Source organism: Rattus norvegicus, chromosome 3 (assembly GCF_021556685.1).
Source record: "Rattus norvegicus strain SHRSP/BbbUtx chromosome 3, alternate assembly SHRSP_T2T, whole genome shotgun sequence".
In the NCBI taxonomy this organism is placed as follows: Eukaryota; Metazoa; Chordata; class Mammalia; order Rodentia; family Muridae; genus Rattus; species Rattus norvegicus.
Window position 1 is genome coordinate 59,686,516 of NC_141536.1, and position 15,628 is coordinate 59,702,143.

At 45.1% G+C, this 15,628-nt stretch overlaps 2 long non-coding RNA genes across 3 annotated transcripts in view; both read right to left on the reverse strand.

Annotated features, from left to right (window-relative positions):
• The window catches only part of LOC120101577 (uncharacterized), a 106,740-nt gene extending 99,659 nt beyond the window's left edge, over positions 1-7,081 (reverse strand). Inside the window, exons 1-2 of the long non-coding RNA XR_015683607.1 lie at positions 6,899-7,081; positions 1,030-1,098 (exon numbers count right to left, since the gene is read on the reverse strand). This is a non-coding gene — a long non-coding RNA (uncharacterized LOC120101577). The remainder of the gene's footprint in view (positions 1-1,029; positions 1,099-6,898) is intronic.
• A 3,363-nt stretch (positions 7,082-10,444) lies between these two features.
• The window catches only part of LOC147995531 (uncharacterized), a 36,404-nt gene continuing 31,220 nt past the window's right edge, over positions 10,445-15,628 (reverse strand). For both annotated transcript variants that reach the window (XR_015683609.1, XR_015683608.1), the window contains one exon: positions 10,445-12,641. This is a non-coding gene — a long non-coding RNA (uncharacterized LOC147995531). The remainder of the gene's footprint in view (positions 12,642-15,628) is intronic.

Consider the following 15,628-nt stretch of genomic DNA (forward strand, 5'->3'; position numbering starts at 1 on the left):
TTGAAATCCAAACCAATGCTTAGCTGTGATCTATGTTCTTTACTGCACCTCTGACCCAGAACAAGTATGTAGCTGACGTGCAGAACAAAGCAAAACACAGAGGTTGAAAACACTCTTCCTCAATGGATATCCACCACAAATGCTGAACCCGGAAGCGTTTGGATATCACTGAACGAACAGTAGTGTCTGTGGTCTTGTTTGTAGTGCCGGCGAGCTGGGACTCAGCTGCAGTTCATTAATCCCTTGTAAGACTCTGAGAATGATTTCTGTAAAATACCCCACTCCTTCCCCTTGTGATCCTTTCTGGGCATTTCAAAGAAAGAAAGAACAACAAAAGGCACAAAAGCTCACAGTCACAGAGAGACAGGGACAGACAGACAGAAACACAGACAGACTTCTTCAGAGACACAGTTTCAGACCCATCCATCAGTCAGAGGAGGGAAGACAGGGGGTGTGATAGAAGATTCGAACCTGGACTTACTCCTCGAAAGGCTACTAACCAAGTACTCATCAAAGACTGTGCACATATTCCACCGGAAGAGACTTTCGCCCATCATTTGCTTTCCTGACTCTTGGCTCCCAGACATCCTTCTTCAAAGTCTCCTCCATTCAGGACCAAGTGACAACTGCCTCTGAACTCAGGTGTCTCGTGAAGCACTTGCTCTCGAAGGGCATCCCCCACGAGTGCTGGGAGGAGGCTGTAGCCTAACAGCCAGCTACCTGAGACTGACTAATGCTCACGGAGCACGCCAGGAAGGGTGCCAGAGAGTGAGATCTGTGCGACTGCCCCACCTAATGGCACGGTGTGCTTCTTCCAGGTAGCCCTCACCTGACCTCCACCAAGGCATACCTGGAATCTGGCACATCCTTTCGTCAGTGGCTTCTGTGTTCCCTGTTCCCTTTGGGAGCTTCGGAATGCACTTTAGATGTGCCCACATATGGTCAACAAATGCCCGTTCCCACTTGAGAAAGTCTGTTTGGCGAAGTTTGGGGATTATTAGCCCGACAGTGTCTTTTTCCTCCACTTACCTTTATCTGTGCCTTCCCTCTGCCATCTGCTCCTGGTGGCTTCTGCCTTCCCTTCCTCGACAGCTATGCCTGGAAGTAAGAGGCATAGAGAGGTCCATTTTACTAAGTTTTTACTGAGAGTGGGGTTTATCAAGCACACTCTAGTTCAAATAACTACAAAAAGGTGTCTTTTGATGAGGTAGCCAAGTTTCTGGCAATGTGGTGTGCTAATTTTCAGGACCAGCTCCCTCCCTCACTGAGGCAAGGGCTAAAATTCCTGACTAATATATAAAAATACCACCTTTACTGCATCCACGTGAGGACTAAGTGGTAAGAAAGGACCCTCTGACAGCTCCAGCAGACTGGCAGGACTCCGTGAACTTGAGCACGGTTCGCATGCTCTGGAGACAGAAGACAAAGCACAGGGACCACCCAGGTTGGCATGTCCTACATTACGACCTTCATAAAACTGGAGCCCACGGCACACCCTCACTGAAGGAGGAAACTAACGTAACCCTCTGCTTCTCCCCTAGAAGCAACATGGAAAATTCACATCTCAAAACCTAACAGTGAAGAGAATGGATGGAATCATACCCTGGGCATTTATGGCCAAAAGCTGGGTCTCGCACAAGTTTGCACACAAATTCATGTTTAAAGCTGCTTGGAAAAAAATTAACCTGAAGGCAATGTTATGAGATTGGTCCTGGAGAAGCCATGTCCCAGGCCCTTAACTGAGGCAAGTACAAACCCTTTGTTGGAAAAGCCTCCTTCATTCCAGGATGCAAAGAATCTCCATCAACTAAAGGTCCAAGCAAAATGACAACTCAATGTCAAAAGTGATAACAGGCATGCACTGAGGCCACAAGAAACAGCCTTCAAAAACAAGAAGATGGCAGGTGTTTGGATTGTCTGACACAGATAATTTAAAAAGCATCTTTAATACATTTATACCAAAAGCTACCAAAGCAGCAAGTGAACACTTGATTGCTATAGATGTAGCCAGTGCACATAGAGAACATTATTGTTAGATTAACAAAGAAAGCATCCAGAAAAACAGTCACGGTGGTGAGGGAATTTAAACAGTAAAAGGATAGAAAAGAAATTGTCTATCAAAAGATATTATAAAGGAAGGGGGAAATGTTCCTCCAGCAGAATGGAAGGGAATATTAAAAATCATATATCTAAGAGCCTAATAACAGCCAGAAAATAAAAAGAAGTCCTATAACTCAATAGGAAAGAAAAGACAACCCAAGCCAAAATTGGGCGAAGGGATTGAACAGGTATGTCTTCGGAAAAGACAGAGGAGTGGCCGACCACGTGAGACGCGTGATCAGACCTACAGTGAGAAAACTGAAAATGACCATTGTTAGCATGCTTAGACTGCAGCCTTTATAAGGTAATGTCTGCTCCTCAGCCCAGGCGCTAGACGAAAAGCAAAGTAACTTGTTCCCAAAAGTTCTGGACGCCTGCTTTCCTTTATTAAAGATATACTAGAAACCTTTAGCTGCCTTCACTCTCTGCATGTCTCAAATAAAAATACTTTGTCCCACGAAATAAGAAAAAGCATTTTAGTGTCCTCCTCTGTGACTTAAAAAGGGAGCAGCAACACCTGGGATTCTCTCTGGTATAAACGGTAAGAAGTGGTTTTGGGGGGTTGCAATCAGGCATTGAACCCAGGGTTTCAAACATGATAGGCAAGTGTCAGCCCAGTGGCACACATGTAAGCCGTAAAGGCATAAAGGGTTTAAGTAAGCCCTAGATGTTTGCTTTATCTCCAAAAGCATGGTAGAAAATTCTATCGTGCCTCTTTGGCTTGTAACAGCTCTCTTGCTATTTAAGAAGCTACCCTATGGTTTCGCTGTCTGGTGGAAATATAGTGGAAGCCAAACGTGTAATTTTATGCCTGCTGGAAGCCACATTTCAATATCTGATCAATAGTTTTAAATTATTAACAAGGTGTTTTATCTTTTTTTCCATACTCCATTTTCAAATCCAGTGTGTATTTCACACTTAGGGCACTTCCTGAAGCAGACTAGCCCCACGTCAAGTGCTCAACAGTGACAGGTGGCTGGTGGCTGCTAACCTGAACAGCTGGGCTTCACGGCCCCCAGATGAGTGACCACACCCAGGGCTCTAGTCTGAGGAACGGAATGAGAAGGCCGCCCTGCTCAAACCCACCTCCCTGTGACAAAGGAGCAGGGTTCCAGTTTAAGCATTAAGTAGAGGGATGTACTTTCTCACACGGAGGATTAGAACTGGTCATTTTTAAATCTTATCTCTTTTTTTTTTCTTTACGTCTCCCCGAATGTCCCCTGAATTTGGTCCTGAAGGAACTTCTTGAGAAGGGGAAAATACTACTGCTTCTGAGTTCTCAAGGAATCTAAAAAATTTTAAGACTACTGTTCATCCATCAACGGCTTCACAACACACTCGACGCGGGCTGCCATCTTATTATTTCAGCTTTATTTAGAAAAATGGAGCCTAAACCTTGACCGGCTCACATCCAAAATGTAAACTAAGTCTGGGGGTGGGGACTGAGCCTGTGGCTCCCCTGAGCTAACACCGCTGAGGACGCATGCGCATTTCTTTACAAGATTAGATCGTGTTTAGATTCCACTTGTCGGATCACACATGGTTAATTCCCTCCATTATTTATATCACAGCTACTGTCCTTCGGCTCAAATATTCTCTCGCATCCTCTGCCTCAGTCACTACAGAAACCGAATTTAAAAGCCTGACTTCATGACTTATTTAGCACCGTTCTGGGGGGAAATATACAATTGCCAAAAGCCCTTGTTTCCTTCTTTCTTAAGGACCAGATATTATAATTTCTGTAGAACAACTTTTGTAGTAATAAAAGCCAAATACTGACTAATTACCGAGAAGCGGCGGAATGAGGTCATCAATATTTATGGGAATTTTCTCCCGGACCGTCTTCACGATGTAGTTTCTAGTAAGTGTTGTTTAGTGAGTGTATTCATTTTGCAGAGGTAATTGCATAAAGGTGTAAGTAATGAGGGCCAAGCATCTCTTCCCGGGATTCATTTGTATGCTCATATGCACATTCATTCTAGAGGTCTTCCCCTGTTTTGTAAACTGTATTTTATCCAAAGAAGCACAGAATAGTATTTAACTAACCTCTGGAGTTTCCTACCTTTCAAACTTCATAAGCCAATAAAAATATTTTAATTAAGAGATTAGTATAAAGTCGCCAGTTTCCTGTTCCGCCGCTTACGGTTGTGGAAAAAGGTAAATTGACCACTTTTTTTTTTCTGCCCATCATTCCATTCAGGCAGCATTAGCGTGCATCCGTTACCACCCCACGCCCCAGCAAAGCACCCAACCAGTGGACCCGAGTTACGGATGGGGATCGGCCTTCCTTACGGGTTCACAGGCGCTGCCGGTGCCAAGGCAACTGCCGCCCTGAAAATGCCAGTGTTGAAGAGAGGCCACTTCAAGCCATGGGAGTGGACAGAGGATTACTCGTGTGTTAAAAGATGTAGCCTAGGGGTGGAGAAATGGCTCAGTGGTTAAAAGCACTGACCGCCCTTCCAGAGGTCCTGAGTTCAATTCCAAAAGATGTAGCCTACACTGAGGAAAGACAGCTTCAGTGTCCATCCACGTGCTTCAAACACAGTTGATCTGGAGGGAAATGTGTGCATGGGTGAGACACACCATAGATTTCAGAGGTTTATTGACCCCAGAAAGGACATAGATTTCATCAGCTGTTTGTTGTTTTGAGGCATGCTCTGATTCTACAGCTTGGACTGTCCCGGAATTCTTAGCAACCACCAGCCTCGGCCTCCTAAGTGCCGGAATTATGTGTGAGCCACCACACCCAGCTTCCATTACAGTTTATGTTCGTTGAAGTTGAACCCATAGCATTTTTGACGGACGGGGTTGGATAAATAATTAGTACATGATATCACAGTCTAACCTAGCAGTATGTGGTATGATATGGCAACTAGAATAGTTTCAATATGTGCCTCTGTCATGATTTTGTCAGACAAGACCTCCCTAGAGCAATGGTCCTCCTGTTGTTCTCTGGCCCAACGGCAGCACTGAGACCGTTTGAGAAATACCTTCTCCACACTCATCCAGAGTCTCTGTGAATGCGACATTTGAAAAGCCCTTCGCCCGTCTCTGACCACGTGGATGTTTTAATTGCTGTGCCGGAATGGTGCTTATCAAACAAACTTTAACTTGCACACACTGCCTGGTGAACAACAACTCTAGCTCATTCTTGTTCGCAGGTAAAAAGGTAGAGTTCAAGGTTCTGCACAGTGTGTGTGGGGGACGCTGCCAGTCTCCCGTCACTCCTTCAGTTGGAAAAACCCAGAACATTCTCTCAAAGACCGACTAGTCAGCACACATCCATTCTCCAAGAATTGGAACCACAAGGTTCCACTGCGCTAATCGGGGGTGGGGAGGGGAGGGAGGACTGTGTTCTTTTAACAGGAGAAATGTAGTCAGGACCCTTTGAGAGCTATGAGTAAATTCTCCCACTTAATTGTTCCCATCACCAGGCAACCTTGCATCCTCATCTACTAAGAAGACATGTGTCCATGTTTCTGTTCTCTCCAGTAGGTTAATGGTGATTCAATATAGTTGGACCTGGAAGCCACTTCTACGAGGCTGGATCATTTGAATGAAAAATGGTTACTCTAGCTACATCCCCCTCGAAAGCAATCCATTCAATCAGCACAGCTATTTATATCTGGACACCAGGGGTTTAATCTGAGTTACTCTGCTGGCTTTGACTCCAGAAAAGGCAAGGAGGATAAAGAATAGACAGGAAAGCTCCCCAGCTGTGTGTTGAGTCCACTTGAGTTTGACCATCATGATCAGAGCCAAGAGTTGGTCAGACTTTTCTCAAATTCAACTTGGTTCCCACGAATTGAAGAAACAGTCGCCCCCATGTGGAACTAAAGGGATGAGTTGTTGTGGTTCTGGGTGGCTTGGTTTGGTTTGGGGGTTTGGTTGTTTGTCTTGTTTTGGGTATACCTATGCATGTGTCTGTGTATATGTGTGTGCATATATGTGTCTGTGTGTATGGACGCTCGCACACCGGTGCTTAAGGCAAATGTGATTTTACTACCTTTCTCTTTCAGTTTTGGCAAAAAAACCTATAATCTGAGGTCCACAATTGGTGCAATACGAGAGCACTCTGCAGGATAGACCTGTGCTATGTACACATAGATACATTCGTGCACGTGTGAACATTTTTGTTTTTTCAGAACGTACACTGTGAGTTAAAGTCAACAATTAAATTCAGTCATAGGAGTCATAAGCAGTAAGTTCTGTGGTGCCTGGATCCCAACGGCCCTGAAGCCAGAGCAATGGGATGAAAGATTTAACTACTGAGATCTGTGTTAATTGATCCTGACATTGCTATAAATATAAAACAATCAGTTATTTTTCGAAGAGAGACTGTGAAAACAAGTTGGGCAAATCAATACAATGAAAGGTTAATTTCAAAGCTCCACAATTCCTGCACTTTGTTTATTCTGTTGGTTGAGTGGTTGGATTTTTGAGACAATGTTTCAGCAAAGAGCCCTAGCTGGCCAGGGACTGCCATGTAGACCCCCATCAGCCTCAGACTCACAGAGATCTGCCTGCCTCTGTCTGCTAATACTTGGGACTAACAGCACAGGCATACCACCACATCCAGTTAATCCAGGTCTTTTGTATGAATTTAGATACCCGTACATTACAGTACAGTGGGATTTTATAGCTATTGAATTTGTTAGGAGAGCACATCGTGTTGTCAACCTAAGAAAGAAGGTTATATCCTGGGTGGTCTGGACGTTTAGTTTGGGGCAGGACACTCACAGGCTTACAAACTGTTCTCACAAGGACTTGGTTCTGCAGGTCTGCTCTTCCTACTTACCAGCCTGTTGACTTGAACAAAGGCCCTTGACCTAGGGCCCCAATCTCTCCAACTCACACTGTCCACTGAGAGTGGTTTCTGCTTAAATCCTGTTCTTCCTTGAAGTTTTCCTGAGAGTTTTAGCTTCTGTTGCAGCACTGGACCATCATCCATACTTTTCAGTACGGTCGGAAGATTGGCCCTGCCTAGAAACCTCCCCATTCTCCACCCCCAGCTGCCTGCCCACCACACCCAGCCAGCGCTTTCAGAGATCTGTTACATCACTTCCTCTCAGGAAAAAAAAAATATAGCCTTATCCCTGCCGGACTTGTTCTGGCCACCACAGCTCACTTCTGCTGAACTGACTGCTCCTCCTAGAGGCCAGTGGTCTTCCAACATCATGGTGACTCAGATTCAGGGTGTCTACCAATAGAGCTTGTATAGCCAACAAGCCGCCATGGAACGATGGTCCAAGATTACTCTTTAAGCACATTTACTTTAGCCCAGAGCTTTGAGGAGAAGCCCGGTTTATCTTATTTGGTATCCCTGGATCCTAGCACTGAGATACAGCAGACTGCTGTCCACTAGAAGAATAGCCAAGTTATAACTCTTACCAGTATGTATGGAGATGAAATGTCAAACTATTCTCAATGCAGCAGAAGGGCCCATGGTCCTCCTCCGTCATGCTCCAGCGCCCTCTGTGGACAAGCATGCAGGAAGGGCCCCTCTGCTGAGCTCAGAACTTAGGGTACCACCCAATGTTGCTCACAGTGCCACTGAAAAATGCCTTTTCTCTTTTACTTTGTGTGTGTGTGTGTGTGTGTGTGTGAGGAACTGCCTCCCCCCAGACCACAAATTATGTTTTGAATCCATGAAATGATCCCCTAGTATCAGACACTTGGAAATAAATATGATAAACCTTGTCTTCTGACAAGAATCTCCTACTTGATAGCGCTCATATGTCAACACATAAAAGAAGACATGTACGACGCCAACTAATGAAACATGTCTGCAGGACTGCTAGGTTCATTTCCAAAGTATACTATTCAGTGCTCTCTTTAAAATCAATATCCTAAATCAAGGTGAATTAAATTTCTCTGACTGTCCAAGGAACATTTCAAAATACAGGTGGGGGGGCTCTCTTAAATTCTCCAACTTTAGTAAGAAATTGATGGAGACACACAGACACACACACACACACACACACACACACACAATGTTTTTAAGTTTCTGTTGGGTCCCCCATGGTAGTTGTTTGAACTCACTGGTTAACGCTTCGTTTATATGTATTCAAGGATGAGACCCACTGCAGGAACCTAAGCAGCAATTTTCTCATGAAAGGATTTCTGACCTAATAAGTTTTCACCTGGATCGGGTTAGGGGTTAGGTCACAGTGTTAAAGGCAGGGTTCTCAACCTAGAATGTTACTCTGTTGCCCTTTGGTTTCCTGGAGGGAATAAATGTGGGAGGCATTTCTTCCAAAGATCAAGTTTTGCGTCATGGTGCTATGGGGCTCGAGCCACTCTACAATAACAATGGGGCCATTAGTCAATAGACCAGGAAGAAGGGAAACCTGCCACAGGATGACGCCAATTACCCAATTATTCTGAATTCAGAGACTAAATGCCTAACATTTGTCTCTTGGTATCATGACTAGGGTCTGATCTGGAGAAGCAATCACCAGAACTTCAGGCATTATCCTTTCTACTAGTGCAACGTCCGGGTAAACCAAGGTAGGTCCATGATTGTACAGGGTCAGACGGAGTAAGGATTTGAGTACAAAAATGGTGGTGTCAACAATTAACCTCCCATTGAAAATACATTTCCTGTTTATGCCCATGCTCTGGTGGGAAAAAAAATGGGGCCTGAATATTATGTTTGGAACGTGACTTCCTTTGTGCTTAGTTTATTTAAAGTGGAATTATAGTTTTAATTCAGAGAGAGAAAATTTCTTCTCAGATCGAATTACCTTGGAGCCTCAGTTGCTCCGTACCTCTCTTCACCCTCTTGCCTCCCCATTAAGTCCCAAAGATAAAAATCCAAGTATTTACCATGCCACTCTGTGCTGGCCTCTGCCCAGGGACCTAGCAGAGGCCAGTGAGGCTATGTGTGGTCCGAGACACTTCAGTTCATTAAGTTGTTTGATGTGAGCACTAATTTTTACAATCAGGTAATAAAAATAGATGTTTTCCAAAATGGACAGTAGACAAAGACTGAGAAGAATATGGGTTTTCCTGACACGTGCCCACGGGGCACTCTATGGCTAGTTAGCCCAACTCTGGCACACAAGTCACCAATGGGTGTTCGATACCATTCATTTCCTCAAATAACTGTCGGTGTCTTTCATTAAACAACTACTATCAAAGAAAGTGCTGCTTACAAAAGAGTGATGTGAGGAATGAGAGGCTGCGGATGTGCAAACTAAAGCTCACTGCGTTTTTAATAATAATTTCAAGCCCAATAAAGATTTTATATCCAAATATATCACAGGGGAGTGGATGCTGATGCCACATTAGAGGTTACTACACTGGGCCCTTCGCATCTTTCTTTTGTTTCTCCCCCTGCCCAAAGAGGCACCCTCCCTTTCAAAGAAAGCAGGTCTGAGGTCCTGCCGTTGGCCTTGGATGTAATGTTTACACAATTTCAGGTGCATCATTTGACCTCTTTAACCCCACAGCTCATGACAGAAGGCTAGGGAGGCTGTAGCAAGGAGAGCTGGAAGACAGATTCTGCCTAGATCTACCCCATGCCCTCTCCCCAGCTGACCTAAGCCCTCTTTAACCCTTGCATGGGAGGTAAAAGCTAAAATGTGCAGAAAAATGTTCACCAAGAAGGCCATAAGAACAACCTCCCTGTCTGTCACCTGGATTCATGTGTGGGTGCTGAAATTTATGCAACTGGGCACATTTTCAGGTCCTCGGTTGCCAGAGGCACATTTCAAACTCCCAGGAGTTGCCTGTAGCTCATTACTATGATATTTAAGAGGACAGAGAGCAAGCTCTGTGGCAATTCATCTCCGGGGGCACAGCTAAAGAAGAGAGTAACCTTCTGATGACCTGAAGTATCAACCAAGGAGAGCGGAATCACGGCAACCACCCTGTTCCCCGCAGTCTACCCCCAAGGATTCCATCCCTTTCTCTTGCTGACTTCCACTTGTCTTCCTGAACAAAGAGAATGAAAGACTGGCAGTGGCAGACCTTTGAAGGTAGTCTACTTAAATACAAACCCAGTCTGCTTGCAAAGTGTGGTTGCCTGCCCGCCTTCCTGCCATGGGTTCACACGGCAAACCTGATCCCGGGGCTAACTAACAGCCATGTGAAAGTTGCTGTATGACCACATCCATCCAAACAAAATCACTTTATTATGCAATCATCATACTGGTTGGTATTTGGAATTCATATTTAATGCTGCCTCCCATAATACCCTTGGAAATCAGCTGCAAGGCTTCAGAGTAATAGTTTTAATATTGATAAAGACCAATCTTGCTACTACTTTTAAATAGAAATCTAATTAGGAGCAAATCCCCCATATACTAAGATATAGTTAGAGCCAATAACAATGAAGTCATTTTTCTTTAGATTCATGCCTAAAACAAAAAATCCTTTTATTTCCAATACACATAGATGGAGCTGGCAAGCCTCCCTACGGTAGACGTTGGTAGTATTTCCCAATATTTAGCTGTTCATCATTCCAGGATACACAGAGGTCATGAATCCCCATCCCCTGGAGTGGGAATATAGCATGGTATTATCGCTAACCAATAAACAGAGCGCAGACAGGAAACACCTTGCTTCCAGGCAGAGATCTGTTGGCAGTGGCTGATTCCATTCTTCTCTTCCCGATGGATGAGCCCTGATGTACTAGAGATGCTGGAACCTCCACCTCTCAGAAAGAAAAACTCAAAGCGGGATTTGTCTTCCTCTTACACACCAATCCACAGTCCACATGAATGGCATACAAGTGGTAAACTTTCCTGAGCTCAGCTGCTGACACTTAATCATGTTTTTTTTAATGTGTGTGTGTGTGTGTGTGTGTGCATGTCTCTATGTTGTGTGTTTGTGTGTGTTAACCCATGCCATGTCCATTCGTGCATGTATGTGCAAGAGTGTACACACACTCACTCATACACACATGTGTATGAGTGTGTATGTGTATGTGCGCGCGCGCATACACGCGCACGAGTGTATGAGAGAGAGAGACAGAGAGACAGAGACAGACAGAGAGACAGAGAGAGAGAACAACTTTCAGGCACTAGTTCTTCCTTCCAACTTGTGAGACAGGCTTTCTTGTTTCATGTGTGCTTTGTACTCAGGCTAGCTGGGTCAAGAGATTCCAGCTGATTCTCCATTCCCTGCTTCCCATCTCGATGTAGGAGTGCTGGGATTACAGATGCACACCACATCTGGATTTTTTTAATGCAGGTTACAAGTATCAAGTTCAGCGAAATCAGGATTACAAATCAAGAAGCTTCTACCTATGGAGCCATCTCACTGACTTCTGAAGCCGTTTTATCACAGGCATAGCTAGGCTCTGAACAGTACACCATCCACAACCAACACTGGCTTTCCCAGTGCAGTAACCATGGCAGTCCCTTCTAGTCATAAAGCCTGATGTTTCCTTACGTTTGACCATTAGACACCTTCTGACACACCGCTTCTTGGGACTCTCACATTTTGATGAACCACAGATTCCACCATACCCTCACATCGTGCCCCAAGTGCCTGGAGCTGTCTTTTCAGTACTGGTCCAAGTTAGCCTGGCCCTGCGAACCATCATTCCAAGATCCAGGTAGCTGAGCTCCCCGTGACTCACTCTCAGACACGCTACCCTCCTGCTTTGGCTGGGGTGAACTGTATAATCACACAGTCCGATGACTCACTCACAAGAATGAGGACTTCCGTGTAACTTCTGTGCCCCCAGAGTCTAGCACAGTGACTAGAGTAGACAGCCGCCACCACTTGAGGAGGAGAAAACATGTGGTTTGCAGATTTGCTCACACCTGGAATAATCTAGAGTCACTAACAGCCAACTCTCCGTCTTCATAATTAACTTCATATTATTGTTGCCGTGTTTTAAAACTCCTAGGATGGCTTCCAATTAGCATATTAAAGTACGAGGGAGATTGAGTCATTCGTTGAGATCCTCTAAATGCTGCTCACCAGCACACACAGCAAATGATGTAGGGATGGGAGCGACCAACGCAGGACAGGCTGAGCAGCTGTGCTACTGACAGTCATTAAAACTCCATTCTAGAAAATGCAGTTCCCAACTTCGGTGAGTGTCGTCCTCTTAACTGATTGTGGGATTCTGGGACACCGCCCTCCATCCCAATGCAGGCATTTCCTATATTTACTTTCACTCTATCTGCAGAAGGCATCTGTTTGCTCGTGTCTTTCTTTTGTTTCTCCTTCTGAGCTGTAAAGACCAAAGGTAGTCAGTCATTGTCTCCTGTCACTAGTCTGTCAGGAGCTGAGGCTTGATGCTGAGGACCTAACCTACTTGTTCTCAAGTGGCTGTTTACTGGAACCACTGGGAGGCTTTAGGTACATAGATGCCTGGGCCCTGCCACCAAAGAGTCCAACATAATTGACTGGGGGAATAAGCCAGGTGTGTTTTAAAATCCTACACTCAACATTGAAGACTGCTACATTAGCCCAATGGCTACTAGAAAATACTATTGGGTTGGGAGTGAGAGAGTTCATGCATTCACTCAACAAGCATTCTTCTATGCCATCTGGCTATCTGCTGGACATTCCATGGAGACCTGGAATACAAAAATGAACAAAACAGTGCTAGTAAGGTTTGCCGTCCAGTTAAAGGGAAAGGTAAATTGCCTAGATGCTAAGATAGAAAGACACAGAAGGCCTCGAAAACAAAGGAAGGTAGTTACTTAACTCATGCTGAGGAAGTTAGAACATGCTTCCTAGAGGTGGAGATCGCCCTGGATTGGGAGCAACGGGCAGCATTTGGTCTGCCAGAGAAAGGATGTCGCAGGCATGCAATAGAGAAGATGGTGTTTATGATATGCAGAGTTATGACGCCTGCAGGGCACTCAGCAATTAACACAGCTACAGCCTGCCATTGAGCAAGTGGAGGAAACAGGTGGAGGCCAGATCAGGGTAAGACAAAGAGCCTCAGGCCTTGGCATCAAAGTCACCACAGAGTCAGAAATCAGTTGGCTACATGAGAGCTGAGTTACAACACACCTGGCAATGAGTTCTTAACTTCTTCTGAGCCCCTTTCCTGCTTAGCAGTGGCCTAAGGATAACCAAGGAACGGGTGTAGGAAGTTAGTCCTCCCCCATCTGTATCTTCATTTTCTTTTATTTATTTATCTGAAATAAATGCACAACCTTCTAGAAGTCATGAACTTTCCTACGAACTGAACTGTCCCTTTCGACTGCAAACCCCCACCCTGCCTTTTACTGAACTTGGGGCTCCACCAGCCATCCACAAGAAGGCAATTAAAATGATCAAATTAGTATTTTTTTTAAAGAAGGATGAGTTTAATGTAGTCCCATTGAGAAAGAGAACAAAAGCATCCCTTGACTCCCTCCAGTATTTCTTCAGGGTCCTGAAATGAGCTTAAGGGTCAGAGTCATGTATATCTTAGCAGTTCTGAGTCCCAGCGTGGTCCTGTCCATCCTTGTCTAGGATCCAATCTAACAAGTTAGACGATATATGTGTGAAACCTCTTTCTGAGAGGCACCGCCTCTGGCTGGTAGCAAGGTTTAGGCTTTCTCTTCCTCTGGCATGAGATTCCTGGGAGAATTCCAGTTTCTTGAGGCTGGGGTTTCAATAGTCTGATAGGCAAAATAAAGGACACATGCATTGTCTTCAAAGTCTCTTCATTGCTACCAGGCCAGTTATATCTGGAGCCCACCTTCCCATGTAATTTGCACTGTGGCGTCTGCATCAAACCACCTTGAATGATCCAAATTCTACCTCTGCTTCTCTGCAGCGTTATGACTCCAGGAGAGCTGCTTAACTGACCAGGGTTCTAGTTTTCTCATCTACAAAACAGAAATACACGCACGGTCTCACTCACGGCCCCTGGAGAATACATAAAATACGAAGTGCTCAGCACAGCCCGCAGCCTCTGGTTGAGGGCTAGAAAGCTTGGTCTCATTCAACACAGTCCTTAGTAGCTCCTACATGACACAGAACATGTAAGAAACCCACAACTGAGGGCCAGACGCCTTGACCGGATGCCCGAGTGATTCACACGCATCTCCAAGTTCAAGATGCAATGCTGTGTGGTCCAAGTTCTAGTGGCTGTGCTTCGAGTGATTTCAAAAGACGTGGCCTGCCCTCTTTTCTGAAGGAAGAGCACTAAATACGTGGTTCTCGAATTTCCTCTGCATCAGAACCACACAGTGAACTTCAAAAGAAATCAGATCTGCCCTTGGCCCAATCTCCCCAACCTGGCACCACTCCATACCCCTAGAGATACAGACTCTAACAAACTTGGATATGTTGGACCTACAGTATTTTTTTTAAGTTTCCCAGGTAAATCTAATGAAATTGAAACACCTCCCCTTCCCCTTGGCTTAAACAAGGTCATTGAAGTCTCTAAATTCATGAGGAAAAGATACAGGGCCAATAAAAAGCTAGTTCTGCTGGGCAGTGGTGGTGCAAGCCCTTAATCCCACCACTCAGGAGGCAGAGACAGGAGGATCTCTGTGAGTTCAAGGCTGGCCCTGTCTAAAAAAAAAGTTAGGCCTAAATCGTGTTAACAAATGCTAGGTGCCCTCCAATAGAAAAACAGATAAAGAATGTTGTATCTATAAAGAATAAGTGTTCGTTGTTTTGCAGGAGAGTGGACACAATCAGAGATGATCATGAGAAGGGAATTACATGAGGCTCAAGCTGAATATCATGCTGTCTCTTAGCTGTGTGTCCTGGACTTCGCAGCTACATAAAACCACATATGGACAGACGACATGAAGAGGAGAAGCTAAGGAGACAAAGGGGACCAGGAGAAGGGAGGGAGGCTGAGTGACGTGAGGGCCAGGAGGCCTGAAGTACATTATATCCTGACACAACCCAGTATAAAACCAAATGAAATCTAAGAAGAAGAGGAGGGGGAGGAGAGGAAGTTGGCTCTAACCTGCTAGGGGTACAGGGTGTGGGGAGTACAGTGGTGGAGCATTAACCACACCCCCAACCCGAAATGCTGAGTTCCATTCTCCACTGTTTTACCCCAGTGTATCTGAACTTGGGGTCTCCTCCTCTTCCTCCTCCTCCTGTTTCTTCACACAGTCGCACCCTGTAACCCAGGCTGGTCTCAAACGTGAGCTCCTCCCACCCTTAGCCTCTGAGTGCTGGGATTACAAACACACAATGCCCCGAGTACATTCTTCTCATCCTCAGCTACAGCCACTTTGGCTCTGTGACCAACCATAGCTGCCGAGTGCCTCACTGCTTGCCCACCAACAATCTAGATTTTTACTGGGAAGCTGGGGGTAGGGGTGGGGTTATCCAGAACCTGATCAGAATTAGAAGAGACTGTCTTGGGTAGTAGTGCAAGGAAGAAAGAATACAAGCTCTTCTAGCGGAAGGGCACTAGGGATGTGAGCTGGGTTCCACCTTCTAGAACCAAGTTCTCAGAGGTTACACTGCTGGTAGTTATGCCCCCCACCCTACCACTTCCCACTTAAACTAATCTTTATTTTTTGTTTGTTTTTCATATTAGTTTATCTTATGTGTGTTTTGTCTGCATGTATTTCTCTGAATCCTGTACATGCCGATG